The sequence below is a fragment of the Phalacrocorax carbo genome, chromosome Z (assembly GCF_963921805.1).
Source record: "Phalacrocorax carbo chromosome Z, bPhaCar2.1, whole genome shotgun sequence".
In the NCBI taxonomy this organism is placed as follows: Eukaryota; Metazoa; Chordata; class Aves; order Suliformes; family Phalacrocoracidae; genus Phalacrocorax; species Phalacrocorax carbo.
Window position 1 is genome coordinate 61,974,531 of NC_087548.1, and position 17,263 is coordinate 61,991,793.

Sequence of the window (17,263 nt, forward strand, 5' to 3'; positions counted from 1 at the left end):
CTTAAGAATAATGATAATAAATACTTTTCCAGCATAAATAAACTGATCAAGAAATGACCTTTGTTTATTTCAGTTGATTTTCTTTATTTTTTACCAGCAGAATATTTGTCCTAAAAACATTCTCAGGCAGATTTTGAGGCACTTGAATAGTGTCTCTCAGAAGCCCTATTTATCTGCAGAGTATGGTTCTTTCAGCCTTTTTCACCTTGTGTATCACATGTAACAACACGGCCCTCTGCTATGAAACCATTCTGGTATATATTTTAAATTGTCAAGGTGCAGTATTTTCTTGCTGTAATAATATTGTGTGCTTGCCTTCATAAATTTTAGAAAATTGTTACAATACCAGCAGAAATTGTCTGTTTAAATAAATAATTTAAAAAAACAGTATAGGTGACTAACCTTATACATAGATTTCACCACCTTCTCATCTACATTGCTATATAAACATGTGATTTTCTGCAATCATATAAAAATTATATTTTAATAATACTAGATGATGCTATCTGACTGGTTAAAATTTCAAGTTAATTAAAGATCTAGCTCAACATATGGCCAGTAAATGTCATAATTGCTCTATCTTAACATTTCTGATTTTTGCCTGGCTTAAACCAGAACATGCAGGACAGTATGAAAAGTTTATACAGCAGCCCTTTGAACCAGTAAAACATTCAATACAAGTGGAGTCAGCAGGATGGGGGAGACTCAAACCTGTTCTTATTTTGTGGCTTGTTTACCAGGCTGCCTGTAGTGACTAGAAAATTCATTGTACATTAACTTTAGATTCTGCTTTTCCTACTGAGGAGTGAGTGTGGGCTGTGTGGTGGAGTGAGGTGTTACTTTCTATATTCCCTGTCCTATAAACATTAAATACAGTGTCTATTTCTAATGATGGTGTTTCTGATGTTCCTTTCCTTACTGTTTGTTTATTACATTTGGGGGGGGGGGGGGCGGGTCATTTTGTTTTCTTAACATCTTGCTGTTGGAGCAGAAGCAGATAAAACAAATTGCAACAATAAGCACTCTTCAGAAAATCACTTTGTCTTAGAAATTGTTTTTCTATGGTTACTTTGTAGTTCTAGTGTCTTTCCCTCATTTTCTACTTTATCATGACAGTTTGTGTGCTAGGAGCTATAGAATACTCAGCTCTGCATCTGTGAATAGAAATTACATAATTAAAAGCCAGGCAGCAGCATATCCCATCTACACATTCACGGCTGCGCTAGCTGCCTGATTTCCCAGCAGAAGTCTGCGTGTATTTGCTATTTGGAAACTCCAAACGAGGCAGGTTTGCTGTGACACAGCTTGTGTGTGGCACTTTGGGGAATGTCCATTCAGTACAAATGCAGTAGCTTCCGATGTGCTGTTTCGATCTGCTTGTGCACGCAAGATGTTTGCCCAGGTTTTCTGGGCATCTGCAGCTTATGCTCCAAACAGACAGTCTGATCTCCCATCCAGAAGACCAAAATCCCCTATTGTTCCTAGACATAGCTTCCAAGCAAGAAAATTCAACATGCAGAGAAATTAAAAATGCCTTGCCAACACAGCACAGCTGTACTACCTGACTTTATCCAAGTGAACAGTCCGCAGTGGACCTGGTTGTTTTAAATGGAGAACATGAGTAAGTGCTCCGCTGGACTACAGCCAGGGCACTTGGACCATTTCAGAACTCAGCCCTTCTTCTCTTTCATTTGGTATTTTGTCAAATTCAAAATATGCCAGTTGTGCATCAGGTTTGTAGTACAATTGAATTGCTCCATAAGAAGCAACCAATAATTGTCTGACACAGTCAAGGTTGTTTTTCAAGGGCTGATTAAGAACTTCTTGTGGAAACAGGCCTAATTTTCAAATGAGCATTTTAAACAGGTTTCGTGTGCTTTAGACCACTTGCAGTCATCTGAAACATATTGTAACCAGTTGGCTTTTAGAGGTGGGGAAAAAAAATCTCTTTCTTCCTGATAGAAAAACTTGCTCTCCTATTTTTAGACAAAGTATATATGATTACATAATTGTCCATAGTATTTTGGCATTAGAAACGTATTATCAACCAGGATACCCTGAAGCATTGGGGTCCTCTGCTTGCAGAGTGCTTGGAATGTAGCTGCCTCTAAACGAGAAGACCTGAAAACAAACAAAACTTGGAATTAGTCGTGCATATTTGGTTTGAAGCATCAAGAGAGCAAATGGGTTTGATAGCCTTCAAAATACATAGTTTTGCAGTCACCTACTTTTCTCAGCATAACTAAGGAAGGTTTGAAAAAGAAATGCAGGGCAAAACCTTTATCTTCCTCACTGTGCCTAGGCAAACTTGTTAGCTGTCTGACAAAAGCTGGAGCAAGTCTTCCACTGCCATTATTCAAAACCTCTGACTTTTGTTTAGCTTTAATTTCAGGTTATATTAATGGGTGCTGGTAAAGGAATTTTCACCGTTTGAAATCAAGTTGCAAATCAGAACAAAATGTCTGTGCTTAAGTAAGGTGTTCATATGGTTTAACATTACAACCAAAATAAATATGGTGAACTAGAGAGACTGATATATATCTATGGAGAACCATTGCTCTTATGATGTGAAAAGTGTGTAATGTTTACCTCTGACTTCCCAAATGGAAACTTGCAGGTAGATACTATATACTCTTGAGGCTGGCGAATGAGGTTGGACTTTTGGCATGTCTTTCTCATATACTTGCCAAGATGGACATAACTGCATAACTGTTGCCTTTTTGGAAAATACTTGAACTATTTCTTGGAAAGTGGTTGAAGGTCAGGCAGAGTTTGTTCTGGGTTTTACAGTATTTATTATTGCATAAGATGATTGTGTCCTACTTCTCATGGAGGTCTGGCTAAAGACTACTGATGTGATGGAGGCATGCTTCCTCACACAAAAGAAACCCTACTGGAGATGGTGGAAGGCAGCGCTGCATACAGGTCTCTGTACCTGCTACACAACCATATTTACATGTGGGAAATATGTACTCTAAAATGGTCTTTAAAATTATTCCAGCATATCCAAACTGCAGGAATTTTGCAAGGGTTTGAGATGAGCTCTCTGATAGCGTAGCTTTGAGATCATCCTACTCAGTAGCAGGAGTCCTGAAGAGTACAACCAAAAGGCAATATAATATAATAGTAGAGGCCCTGAGGATACAGGCACAAGGGGGTAACAGGAGGCCAGGAGTGGAAGCACAAATCACAAATGGTCAGTTACTGGTCACTAAAGGAGTGCAGCCTGGAGAGCTGGGGAAACGGGTTGTAGGGCATCACGAAGACGAGGAATATGTATCCCACCTGTAAAAATCCCACATATGGTAAAAACACAGAAGATAACAAGGAGGTGTCAAAGATGGTTACAACCCCTAGAAGAATGGGAACAAGGGAAGAAAAGAAAGAGAATTGCCACCATTGCTACTTAGTCACAGTAGGCTCCCCTCAACTTAAGTAGGTAAGGAAGGCTGCTTTTTGGCTTATTATTTATAACATTTCACATATGTAAAGTGTCTTTACTATGTCAATGGGTAGAGTAAATTTGGACTGTATAGAGCAGAGTGAGCGTGTGCGTGCATGTGTGTATGTGCGTTTTCCACTCCAACCTGCCCACACAATGAAGTGATTGATACCGCAGCACTGAGTCAGAATAAACTCAGATGCAACAACTCACTTGAATGAATATAAGAATTTCAAACCTCCAATCACTCCCCCAGTTTCTTCGGTCTACTCTTAAAAATCTCAGCCCATCAGAACATGAATGCACGTATGCATTTATGCACATGAATAATCCCAGCAAAGTTAAGGGAACAGAGCACTGCTTGCTCTCCCACTGGCACATTTGAGGGAAGACAAATATCTCCCTTTTTTGCACTTTTATTCTTGCCTTATCTGACCTTTGGATTTGTTCCTTGCTTGCTGCTTCCTGCCCCATGTATTTGTACATTACCCAGAAGAGTGCAGTTTCAGTCCAGCAAATTATAATTAATTGAATTGCTAGAGAAGCATCTGATTCAGAGAGTAATGGTCCCGCTGTAGAGAAAAAGAACCAATTAAAATAAGGAAGAAAAGTACTAGGGTATGTACAGTATTTCTGTTTTTATTTTCTCTTTTAAGGTTAGGGTTTGTCTAATGCTCAATTTTTGTTCTGCATAGAATTAGAAGATTTGTGGGTGGAGGAGAAACAATCCATACAATGATGTGTGGATATTGTGGTATTCTTGGGTCTTGGGAAAATGTCTCAAAATTAATTGAAATTTTAGCATAAGAAGTGCTGTGATTTGGATTGAAAACTGAAATATAATAATTAGAAAAGTACTGACTTGTACTTTTGAGTATTCTGGCAAAAATTAACTTTTTGATAGGGTTCATTTTTTGGCTTTAAAAAAGTACTGTGTGTCTGCACACTAACTACTTTCCTACATCATCACAGTGCAACACACTACAGTGCTGCAGTTCTGAGGTTGTCCCAATAATTTCACATTATGTTTACACACAGTAGAAGCCCAAAGTAGCCTTTATCTTTCTGTGAACTCAGTCTGGAGAGGCAGTCAATAAACTGCCTAAAGTTCGTGAACAAAAGCCCACATTTCTATATTAACTCCGAATTAGGTCATTAGCAGACAATAAACCTGTAGTTCCAATCTATTAGAGAAGTATCACCACATATATGCCACTCAGCTGGAGGTGGTCTCCCCTATCCTCTTAGAATTGTCATTGCTAGCAGTAATGCAGAGAAGATGTGAACAAGCACAAATATGAAGGCAACGTGTAGCACAGATACTCAGTTAAAAATAAAAAATTTACTTTGGTGCAGACCGAGTTCTGGGAAAATGACTGTTTTGTGAAATATGCAAGCCAGTCCCTGTGAATGACAAAATCTGATAAATTGTCACGCGTGCCATATGTTATGGACTTGGTTCAGAAGCTCCCCAGAGGCAAGTTTTGAGAAACAGATCATTGCAGGACTGGACAAAATTCCCTCTTTCCTATTCCCCCTCAGTTCTCAGCAGACCCAAAATTATTTGCAAGAGGTGGTAAAATTTGGCAGTAGCTTTAGATTACAAACAAAAACAAAACAACAAAAAACATTGCTGGGAAACACTAATGTTGGGGGGTTTTATTTACATATATTAGAATTAATGGCTTCTTTACCATAAGTTTCACTTTGTGTTTTTAAACAGCATCAACAATTTAGTTAGAAATTATGCAATTGCTTCTAAATTCACAAATGTTAACTGCAAAGGTTCTAAAAAGAGTCAACTGGCTAAAAATGGAGAGGGGAGACTCTTTGATTGAAACACAATTGGCTTCCTGGCTGAACACTACAGAGAAAAAGCCCTCTGAGTGAGCAGAAGTCACCAGTTTTAAGATCTTTATTTCATTCAAAATGTCCCAGTTTTTCTCTCAGTATCTTTATGCCAGACCAATATTGAAAATACAGTCAGTCAAAATCTGAGGGGCTGCAGATGGTCCTTGTGTAATGGTGACCTTTAGGATCCATGGTTTTCTTTTCATGAGATAAACATAAAACACAGCAGTTCTCCTGTGAAACTAGATCAGCAGTATTATCCCTTTCAAAAATTGTGCTTAGTCCCCGCTTTTACAGTACTGACTCAGTGATGCTCTTATTTATTAGTTACTTTAACAGTGTAATATTCCATATGAACAATATCTTTAAGGAAAAATTTCATGTAATATCCCAGAGTAGCCGTCTCTTAGTTTTATTTACCAGCTGGCACAAATGTAGCCCTGAAACAGTATGATTTCATAGATGATTTCCAGAGAAACAATGATTTCCTCTACTCCTACAAACATAGCTATGGAGCAAGAACCAATCTGCAGCTAATAACATTCATTATAGTTGAACTTTGCCTTTGACATCTAGCTGCACAATTGCATATCTAATCTGAAATACCTTGAAACACCAGGCGAATTATATTCCTATGAAGAGCAGCATGCCAAAGTTAAAGAAAAGCCTTTTAGAGATTCAAGACAGGTCTGCTTCCTCCATACCTTGCTCATTTTCTCCCTTGAATTTCTCTGTTGCAGACTCTTTTAATCTTTACACTATTCTCTGGAACAAAACCAGCATTGAACAAAAAGACTGGGGGGGGGGGGGGGGGGGAGGGGAGACAGAACACATAATCTCTTGATTGTAGAAGTCGAAATAAAACTTGTTTTGTCCTTTTCTGTAATTTGGATATAATTGCTGGGAAAATGTGGACTTCAGGGATTCTAAACAGCTGGTAGCATTTGCTGTTGGCTACATCATTGTATAAAGTGATCAAAGCTGCAGGTGAAGGAAACGAGTCAGACATTCACTCTGGTCTTGTCAGTTCAGATTTAACTCAAAGAACTGTACTAAAAACAAATATAATGATTATTATATACTGAAAAGGAAATAATGGATGGAAAGTTGTTGTTATAACCTTATTTTATATTCCAGACTGTTCTGATAAAATACCTTAAAGCTATTGGAGCATTCATAAAGATGAACTGTATGAGAATCTGGAGAATTCAATTCATAATTATAAAATGCTTTTTAGCAATTCATTCACATTGCAGTAGAAGCTGGTAAATTTAGTCTGATGTTAATAAATCAGATCTGAGGCCTAATTAGTTGAGTGTACTGTGTCCTAGAGTGACTATAATCAGATGCATTTGATAACTGTACAAAAAGCAGGTAGGAAGAAAATATTTCTGCCACATTAGGTCTTCCCTTTTATCTCCAGTAGCAAAGTAACAGAACTCATAAAGTAAAGTTAAAAGTTAAAGAGACACTGTTTGATGGTGGTCTTCTTATCTGCATGAAAGTCAGCTCTGTAAACCTTTCTAAATTCTTGGCTTCATCTCTGAAGAGGAATGCTTACAAAGCTTGCTTTAATGAAGTTTAATAATAGCTGTGTTGGCTTTAAAATGAGGAAAACCACACAAAGTACTCTAACTGCTTTAAAATTCGCAAAACAAGGAAAAGCTAAGTAATTGGCATAAACTGTTTTCATATATAAAAAACACAAATAATTCTTCATGTTAAATTTTCCTTGTGGAAAGTCTGCAAAAAAAAAACCCCTTTTTTTTTTTTTCCTCTTTACTAGGATAAAGAACATTTCATGTCAGGACTGAATGTACAATTTCACATCTATCCCTCATGACTGACCCCTTAAACACACTAGGAGACCAGTCTTCAGGATTAAGTAAGAAAGATTCCCAGAAACAGATTTACACATCTATATTCAGTGATATGCGTAATGAATTATTGTCTTTTAAATGTATGTGAATTAATATAATCCTCCTGATGATAAGATGGCATTCAGTAGCTGATGTGCCAGAGTCAATGGGCAGAATGCAGGTGTTACAAACATACTTCTGAGGGGTGACCCAAATACTAACACAAAAGTAAAGTTTACTTTTGGACAGAGTGTTTTCCTGGTGGTTACATGTGCCGTGACAAACCATGAGGCAGCTTGAATGCTACCAGCTGAGGCCAGAGACACTGTCCTTAGCCTGTTAAGTGTCATGTTGTGTGAGTTAGGAGCAGGCATGCAGATACAGATCTGCTCCCATGTTTCTTCTTCAAAGGGAACGCAGCTATAGCCAGTGTGTCAAGTGGTTTATGTCCATATACTAGGCTGTACTACCTGCTAGAATTTGGAAGGGTGAAGGTTGTTGTAATAGCCAAGTAGATAAGAGCTCCAACTGACGCGTGCCAAGCCAAAATGTGGCTTCTGCTGGGCACCTCTGTAAGCTCCTGGGAGTAGCAGTGGCTGGCAGGGTGGAGCAGAGGGGACCTGGAGCAGGTCACCCTTCAGGGCAGCTGGGGCCATGCTCAGCCCGGTCCCATGAGCTGCAGTTTGGTCCATGCTTGTCTCTCTTGCACGTGCAGGAAACAGCACCTGGTCATGGCTGAAGGGCAAACGTGGGGATCTCCCTGCCTTCTTGGCAGCACATCAGTCAGACACTTTGAGGGGAAAAGCTGGCTTATTATCTGAGTAGGTGTCTTAAAGAAAACAAACTCCTCTCTTTTTTTAATTAATTGTTTTCTTAAGGCAGTGAACTAAAGTGAAAAATGAAAATCATCATTGAAACAACATAAATACCACAGGTGGTGGAAATAATAGAAACTGGGTGTAGCAAGTTTGATCATGTCAGTTGTGTTTCACTCACTATTTGTCTTCCTCCTTGTATTTGCTGGCTAGTGCATCTTACCTTCAGTAAACTGTAGGGTCAGCAAGCCAGAGCCTGCAGGCTGTGACTGCTTCTTCTGATGCTGTAATTAGGTTACATGCAGCCATGAAACAATTAGTTGTAGCACAGACCCAGAACAGTGTGACAAGCAAACAGTCATGTTTCCAAGCTTTACATACTAGTCTGCTTATACTCATGGACACCAGTGCAGTTAAAAACACATCAAATATTTAAAATAGGGTATAGAAAGAAAAGCCTAAAATTATTTGAAGTATAAAGCATGGAAGCATTTGGTTCATTAACATGGTATGGCATTCCTCTTATTTTTTTTTTTCCATTTAGGTAGAAAGAGATTGCTGTAAGGGGAAAAAACCTCTGTGAAGTCTTGTTCTTTCAGATATTATTAAAAAACCCCTAAAATTTCCCATTTGAAGTGAAAATTCAGTGAAGATGTGTTGGGCAGCTATTCTTAGAGACCTGGTGTTTATGCCTGGTCAGCAACAGTAAAGTACACATAAGAGTGGAGAAGAAGACCCACAGCTTCTCCACCCGTTGGCAACACACTAGTGAGGTTGATGGTAGAGAAACTCAACTTAGCATACAATCTCACTAGTCCCACTGATTCCCTCAAAGCTCTGTGCATGGCCCATGGAACTGCGAGTAGCTGCTGCTGTGGTCACCAGCCAGTCTGCAAAAGACCTGTTTTTAGCTGAGAAAGAGTGAGAGACAAGGGGAAGTGGGGCTTGGAGGGGCTGCCTTTGTCGGGGGGCAGGATGCTGCTGCCAGGGTCTGGAAGAGCACTACTACCACCTCTGGAGCAGCCTTGCAGATCTCTCCCTTGGCCATAGTCCTGTTGTGGCCAGCGTGTGCCCTCCCTGCCAAGCACCTCGGACAGGCAGTTGCCAGCTTGCATCAGGCCACTGCACCATGGCAGGCATTTTCTGCTGTCCTGCTGAGCCTGAGGTGTGATGTTTCTTCTGCCCAGAGCGAGCATGGAAGATGTGGCTTGCTGACTGCAGTTAGCTGCTTCTTCATAGCCTGATGCCATCAGGGCTGTTCTGCCCAAGCAACAGATGCAGAAATGCACGTGGAAGAAAGAAATATAGGCGTGCTCCCCTTTCTGAATGGTGTCCTGAACTTAGCTGACCAACATCCTCCTTTTCTGGCCACTGAGACCAGGAAGGTGCAGTGGTGTTGGGGTAGACATGAAGATCCCAGGAGACAGAGCAACCAGAACCAGGGAAAGCTTTGGATCATTAATTATTCATCCATTCTATGTTTGTCACTGAGCATTTTTTAAATCACTGCAAAGTGGAATGGAGGCCTGAGAAATCTCATCCCTCCCTTTATTTATTTAGCAGTGGGGTCTAAAATCTTGCATCTATCTTTCATCTGTTGTTCCCTTTTCTTTTGTTTACATGAAATTAATGTTGTTGTTGGTAATTATTATTCTGGAAAGGTCCCCCAAGAGGTTCAGCCTTCTGCAGCAGAATGAACTGCCTCATGGCTGTGATACTGGTGAGAGAAATTTGTCCTATTTTTCTTGAGTGTGTCTGAGACTTTCCAAGATGTCCTGCAGGAATGGCAGAGCTGTTAGAAAACACCTCCTAACATTAAACCTAGAGCCTCCACCAGGATTTAGGCTCTTTGTTTCCTGCCCTAACTGTCATGGACCGGGAAACAAGATTTTCCCCTGCCCCTTTGCAGCTGCCTTCTGTATACTTCAACAGTGTTGTCATGTTCCCCTCACATTAAATAAACAGTTATACTTCTTGCAGTCTTTCCTTGCTGAGTGTATTTTCTAGACTTCTGGCTATTCTCACTGCTCTCTTCTGGAATCCCTCCAGCTTCTCCCCATCTTGCAGGAAGTGCTTTGCCCAAAACTGGATACAGTGGTTCAGCTGAGGTTTTGCAAATGCTGACTGGAGTGGAACAAGTACTGTATGAGCACTGCAGGGTATGTCTCTGTTTATGTATTCCAGTACAGTGTTTGCTTTTCTAGCAACAGCAGCAGATTAACTCCTGCTAGGTTCAGATCCACTATGACCCCCAGATCCTTTTCTACCGAAGTACTACCCAAAAGTTTGGGTGCCTGTCTAATCACTGGGTGACATTTTCTGCATGTAGTACCTTCTTTTTATTGAACAACACCTGCTTAAAAGGAAAAAATATCAATTTGTCAATGTGTTCATGGTGTTCACCAGTGCCACCTCCTGTACCTCTATCTCAGTGCCTAAAATTCAACAGGCTTACTTTCTAGTTTAATATCCTAGTTGCTGAAAATGTTGATTTGCCCAAAGCCCAAGACAGGACTTAATCTATGCATGTGTTTTTGTAGTAAATGTCTTAGCACTTTTCTGGTATGGTTTCCTTATAAAAAGATCACATCAGCCAGTCAAAAACATAATGAAAGGTAAGATTTCTGGTTTCTGTTGTTTATTCGCAAGACTTTTACCTTATTGTAGAGAAAATTAGATTGGTTGGGTGCAATTTTTTTCCTGATGAGTCCTTGCTGACTGTTAAAAAATGGTTTGTATAATATCAGTAGATCCTCTAGTTTCAAACTTTCAGTATTGTTTCGTAGAACTTTTGTGATCGGTTAATTTAATTGGTTAAGAAAAACTTCTGTTAGCTTGCACAGGTTAAGGTATGGGCCTCTGCTCAATACCCTGCAGTGTAGAGCAGGATTTGGGAACTTTTGTTGCAGGGTATTGCTAACTCTGGAGGAAGATCAGCCCATCCAACCGTTTTTAAGGAATAGATTACTAGAACTAGGAAAAAATAACAGCCAAATCCCGTACCTCAGGGCCAGCAATAAGAATAGACTCTTATGCTCTTAGCAAGCAACTTACCCGGGGAGAATAACAAAGGCATAGAAAGACCTGGTTACAATAGTCAGTGTAATTACTCTTAGTTTTGACTACCAGTAGTAACTATTGTTACTGAAAGTTATGATAGGATTTTTGCAATGATATCTTGGAAAGTTGTGAGTTACTTAAACTCTTTAGGTGGTCAGGGAATAGCGTACATTGAGAGTAGACTCAAAACCCAACAAAAATCAAAGTGGACACAACAAACATATAGATGTTCTTCATAAATAAGTCAGGGCTGAACATAAAGGGAGGAGGAAGCACTAATGATGGTCCTAGAAAATGTTATCACTAGAATAAAGGAATAGAACAGGCTGTGGCAAGTACTGTTAGCTATAGCAGATATTTCATAATTGTAGAGATAGGAAGTATCATTAATCAGTCTTTTGAGTCATTGCAGTAATAGTGTGTAGAAAGGAGTAACATCAACTGCTACATGCATCTTTCATATTTGCATGAATCGCATCATCATGCGTTTAGTGTTTCATGGTCACTAAGGTGTCCCTGCAGCACTGCTGTTAAGGCTGAAGGTAGTGTTTTATAAAGGAGTTGTAGCAAAAATGGGTCATGAAGCACAGGGAGGCAGGATGAGCTGGGGTTTACACATTTGGAGTGCCAAAAACTACATTCCAACATGGAACCTGTAGATCATTGCTTTTTCCTTCTTTTTTTTTGTTATTTTTTTTTCTTTTAGATCTGACACAGAGTGACTTGCCTTAGTTTGCATAAGAAATCGGTGAACTTGACCGGTTTCCCACATTTTTTTAGTGTCATGCTCTGGTCTTTGAGCTATTTTTAATGCACACTTTTAACTTGTCCCCAGAGGACTCTGCAGCCTCTCATATTACAAAACCTAATAATCAGTATTATCTCCACTTACGTCTGTAAAAAGGAGCCATAGAAAACTTAAAGCTGCATTTTCAAAAGCAACTTTTTTTGCGGGGGTATCAGGAACTATGACTTTGAAGGTCTTCAACATACCAACCTCTTACAAAATCTGTAACTGTTACTAGACTTGCCTCCTGATGTCCCTGGGCTGCGCTGTGCATCTTCCTGGCTTTCCTGCGGGAAGCAGCATGGGTGTGCTGGTGCTGGGAACAGGCTTTTCTGGCGTGACCATTAACTTTCTCCCTCAGCGATTTTAACTCTGGTTTTACAACTGCTTGCTTTTATTAAAGTCAGTAATTTTTGTGAATTCTCAGAGGGCACTGTGCAGGTCAGATATCAAGCTGGGACATGTAGCTCATTCACTATTGGGTTTTCTCTCTACTTCTTGTGAGTGTTGGGAAATACAGCAATACATCAAGAAGTAGCACAGCAGTGGACACACAGGACTGTTCAGATTGGCAATGTGAGGTGCATACTCTCACCAATACCACGGTCCAAGATAGTGACACATATAATTTTGTTACACACACACACAAAGATACTTTCATCAACTAGTAGAAGATAAGGGACTTCTGAGTGCATTGGATGAAGTAGTTTTGCTGACTCCTTCCTTTTTGTTTGCTTTCTTTTCAGCAGCGTCTACATATCATTCTGGAAATATGAATGAAATCAGAACATCAGTTTGTGGCACAGGCCTGCATGGAAATGGTGTACTTTGGGGCAGTACAAGTTGAGGCCTGCCAAATTAAAAGTGAATAGCGCAATCCCAATTAGCCACAAATACACGTCTCCAAACTGTTGTCAGTAAGAAGCTGATTGCTACCCAGAGCGACTACACAAGTCACCCTCTCTCAGGTACAAATAAAATGCACCTGTAGTGGCCTTGAGTTGCTTTGACAAGCTGGCATACTGAGGGTACAGCATGATATTTTGTGCCTTCTAAGATCCCAAATTATCAAAAGGGATCTGTCCATAGCACAGGAATTGCTTGCAGAGTATAGAGAGCTGGGAGGTGTCTAGTGCCATTTGCTTTTCTGCCCACCCCTGGAGGAACAGCAGTCATTCTGGTCCTGACCTTTTGGCTCCTACCTGTAAAAGCAAACTCCTGGCTCAGAAATAGGCAACATGGGGCCCTTAATCCGCCTTCCTCTTCCACACTGAACTTGCATAATCTGCCAGAGAACCAGGCCAAAACTGGTTATTCATAATCCAGCAAAACTCTGGCCTTCTGTCTGCATTGCCCCAGAGGGGGTTTCCCAAAGTGCAGGACAGCATCATATTCACCATCCTACTTCTGGTATTTTGCTTTAAGAATATTAATGCTAAACATTATCTACATAAAACGTAGCAACATGGTCTGTTTTAAATGCATATTTTGCCTCAGCTATATCTACCACCCTGAGTATAAATAGCTATGTTCATTGTAGTGTCAAAAATGATTGAATGCTATTATTATAGCATTATTATATTATTATATGAGTTTAAAGTATTGAAACTATTTGTTCTTAAATTAATGTCTCTGCCTATCCCTAATAGTTTTTTATTGCTGTGAGGCCTCTGGTGAAATTTTTTTCTTGGTTTTGCATGATATTCCTCATCTAATTCATTTCTTAGTGTTTTCTGGGGTTCAAGGCTTTAAGGTCAACTGGAAAATAGTATGTTATTCTCCAAAGGGGGCAAAAAAAAGGGCACAGGTAAATATTCTACCAGTCATTGAAAATCCAGTTACTTAAAGCCATCAAGACAGAGAGTTTATGCTTATTGGGATAGATTCATCATAGCTTTCTGAAATGGGTTCACATGTACCAGGCTGAAATAAAAAAAAAAACAGTTGCATGATTTTCAGAAGTAGGAATAAACCTCACCTGCTGCTGGACATGTTAGTGCACTATCAGCAAACAAGAATTTGTCTGCTTTCATTATGACACATCACTTCAATTGCTGTTCACATTTCTGAGATTAGTTTACAAATGCTTTTACAAATGTTTAGGTGGGAGTGTAAAGGGGTATTGATTTTGCAGCAGGACCCAGGCAGGAATTACTACAAGAGAAGAGAATTGTGTCCCCATTGTGCCTTCCTTCTGGCCCAGCAGAACAAAGACCTGTTCTTGATGCCAATCCCGGGTCATCTTTGCCTCTCAAGCACATGAGAGCAGTGCAAAGCTCACTGAGGCAGTTGGGGAAAGATGAGTTTTCAGGGAACCTGTGTTATGACTCCTTTCCCTGGGCCATAATCCCTAAGTCTGTCCAAAATTATTGCCTATCCAAAAATTGCCTGACAGCTGATTAAGTGTGGTCTAGGCTTGTTTTACTAGGGGATATGTAGGAACAGGTCCCAGAGCATCCCAGCAGAAGACAAGCTGTGGTTCACATTGGTTTTCCACAGCAAAGCAGTGCAGCCTCCGACAAGGGAATGGCACAGTACATTCACCACAATAATAAAGGAAACATGCTAACAATTATAGCAGTGGCCTCACTTAAAATACATGAAAAGCTTTAATGTCTGGTCAGTAGCAGCAAAGCACCCCACAAAGAAGGGAAAAACTTGAGGTTTGCCATTTAGCAGCCAAGGGAGGGAGAAGGGTAGGGGCGATGAGAGCAGGTAGAGCTCACCCAGGGAATCTTGCCTGCTCCTCTGCTCAAAGCCTGTTGTGAAACACTGTCAGTGACCAAATTCAGACTACAAGAACCAAACTACATGGTGTCAATCAGTCAGTTGAAACATCTGCTTCACAAGTGCATCAAAAGATTTGGGTCAACCCTGTAAACCTGGGTTTGATCTTGTTTATCCAGCCTAGTAACTCTAGTAGAATAGCTCAGGATTTACAGTTGTGTGAGATAAGACAGGTGGCTTGTTGTTTCAACATCCCTAGTGTTTTGGCATGTAATTTAGGCACAGAGTGTTCTTGGATTCTCCTTCCACCTAAATTCTTGGAAATTAGGGTAGATAACATTAATCATAGAAAAGGAGCCATTCTGCAGTGCTGTGTGATTTGATTAAGGGCCCCTTTTTCTACCACAAGGAGTCATTTCCTACCTTCCAGACCTTTGCCCATCTTGCTTCCAAGGACTGGCACAACCTCTGTTCTCTCATTTCCCCTCAGAAAACTTCTCCCCAACCTCAGGCCATTGTGTGCTATATTATAATGGATTATCAAACACACCTGAGGGTGTAGGTGGGTTATTTAACTCACACAGCTGTTAGATGTGGCCTCCTGTTGCTAAGGCATGCTTCTCTGTAACCCTTGGGGCAGAGGAAACTGGAGAAGTAGAGACCTGTAGCATTGGGCTTTGGCAAGGTGGGAGGTGGAGCGCACAATTGTGTTCCTCTTTGCTGGTGCTCAGCGCCTCCCTTCTGACTTTAGGTGTTGCCCTGGTTTTGGTTGGGATAGAGTTAATTTTATTCCTTGAGCTGATATAGTGCTGTCTTTTGGATTTAACATGAGAATAATGTTGATAACATACTGATAGTTTAGTTGTTGCTGAGCAGTGCTTACACCAAGTCAGGGACTTTTCAGCTTCTCATACTGACCTGCCAGCGAGGAGGCTGGAGATGCACAAGAAGCTGGGAGGGGACACAGCTGGGAGAGCTAACCCAAACTGGCCAAAGGCATACTCCATCATGCTGAACAAAAAAACAGGGGGAGTAGGCCGTGGAGCACAGCTACTGGTTGGGAACTGTCTGGGCATTGGTCAGCGGGTGGTGAGCAATTGCACTGTCCATCACTTGTTTTGCATATTCCTTCATTGTTATTATTATTTTTCCTTCCTCTTCTGTCCTATTAAAATGTCTTTATCTCAACCCATGAGTTTTTACCTTTTTTCTGATTCTCTCCCCCATCCCACTGCAGGGGAAGTGACTGTGTGGTGTTTAGCTGCCTGCCAGGTTAGACCACGACAGATGTTAAATTCCTTCAGTAAAAGAACAAACAGCAATGAAACTCAGGGAAGAGCACTCTGTTTTTTCCTCTGCCCTCATATATGATCCAGGAATGCTGTGAGCCTTGTTATAGCAAATTGCATGTCTGCTAGCTTGGGGCTCCCCACTGAAAAGAACTTTCTTAAATTGCTCAAATTGCTCTATTTCAGAGTGAAAAGCGTGAAATACCTCTTTTCTCACTTTGTTGATCAAAGTGCACTTTTAAATAGTAGCAATTTTGCACTTTACATAACTGTTTCCTGCCATGGTTATCTTTCCAGAATCTGACAGAAATGTTTCCTGCTGCTACAGTTAACTTACTGATAACTTACTGCTGTGTATTTACAAACTCAATGTTCAGGCATCCTTTTTATACGCTCCCCCTCCTTTCTTTTTTTGGAGGGTGTTTTTGCCCCATATAGCCTTGTCCTCACACAGCCTTCCTGTGAACAGCACTGCCAGCTTGGGTGGGCTACCGAGGAAACACCAAGAATTTGCTGGGCTTGGAAAGAAAGCAAATGGACTGCAGATTTCTGAGAGGGTACAGGTGGTTTTGGATGGCTGACTGAACTCTGTGCCAGCAGCATTACAGCTCCTGAGCCTCCCAAGGGACTTCACCAGAGAGGGCTCCACAATCGTGCTACTGACCCATGGGCAGAAACTCACCTCTGAGCAAACAGTAGTGAGGAAAAAGTGACCAAGCCAAAATGACTCACAGGGAAATGAAACCTCCAGAGACAAGGCTGATTTGACAGCCTGCTAACGCAGTTAACTCTAGCAACCGTCATGTAGCTGTCAGTTCAGTCAGCGATGTGACTGGTTGCATAACCGGTGGGAAAGTAAATCTAGATATAGCCATAAACCTGTGGCAGTCTAGTCCTAAACTTAGCAGCCTCTAGGACTTGCTGTCCAGTAGCTTTGCTGTAGAAAGTTAGATGGTCAATGGTAAGTCTTGAGTGGCTGGCTACAGAGAATTTTAACAGGAGCTTAAAACGTACTGGAATTTTCAGCTAAGAAATGCAGCTTTTGGGAAGACGAGGTGTTGAAAGGAGAAATCATGGCACAAATAGCTTTCTGAATTCTTATATTTGTTAATGGGAATCTGTTGAGATGAACTGAAGACTCGAGACTGCAAAAACCACCTGAGAATACCTGAAAAAATGCTCAGTAAACCTGCTCAGCACTTTCATCTTGAGTATGTGTCTCGGAAGAAAGAAGTCCCTACTGCTGTGACTTCTTGAAACTTTCAGGATCTGTTCTAAGTTACATAAAGTAAATTTCCCAGTAATACAATTATCTGTCTGGATGAATTCATGGGTTTAATTTTGGACACGTGCAATACAAATCTGAAACACTGCTGTGCAAACAGGATACTCTTTCTTTGTATAAAACATCAGCTGTTGGGTCACATCTCTTC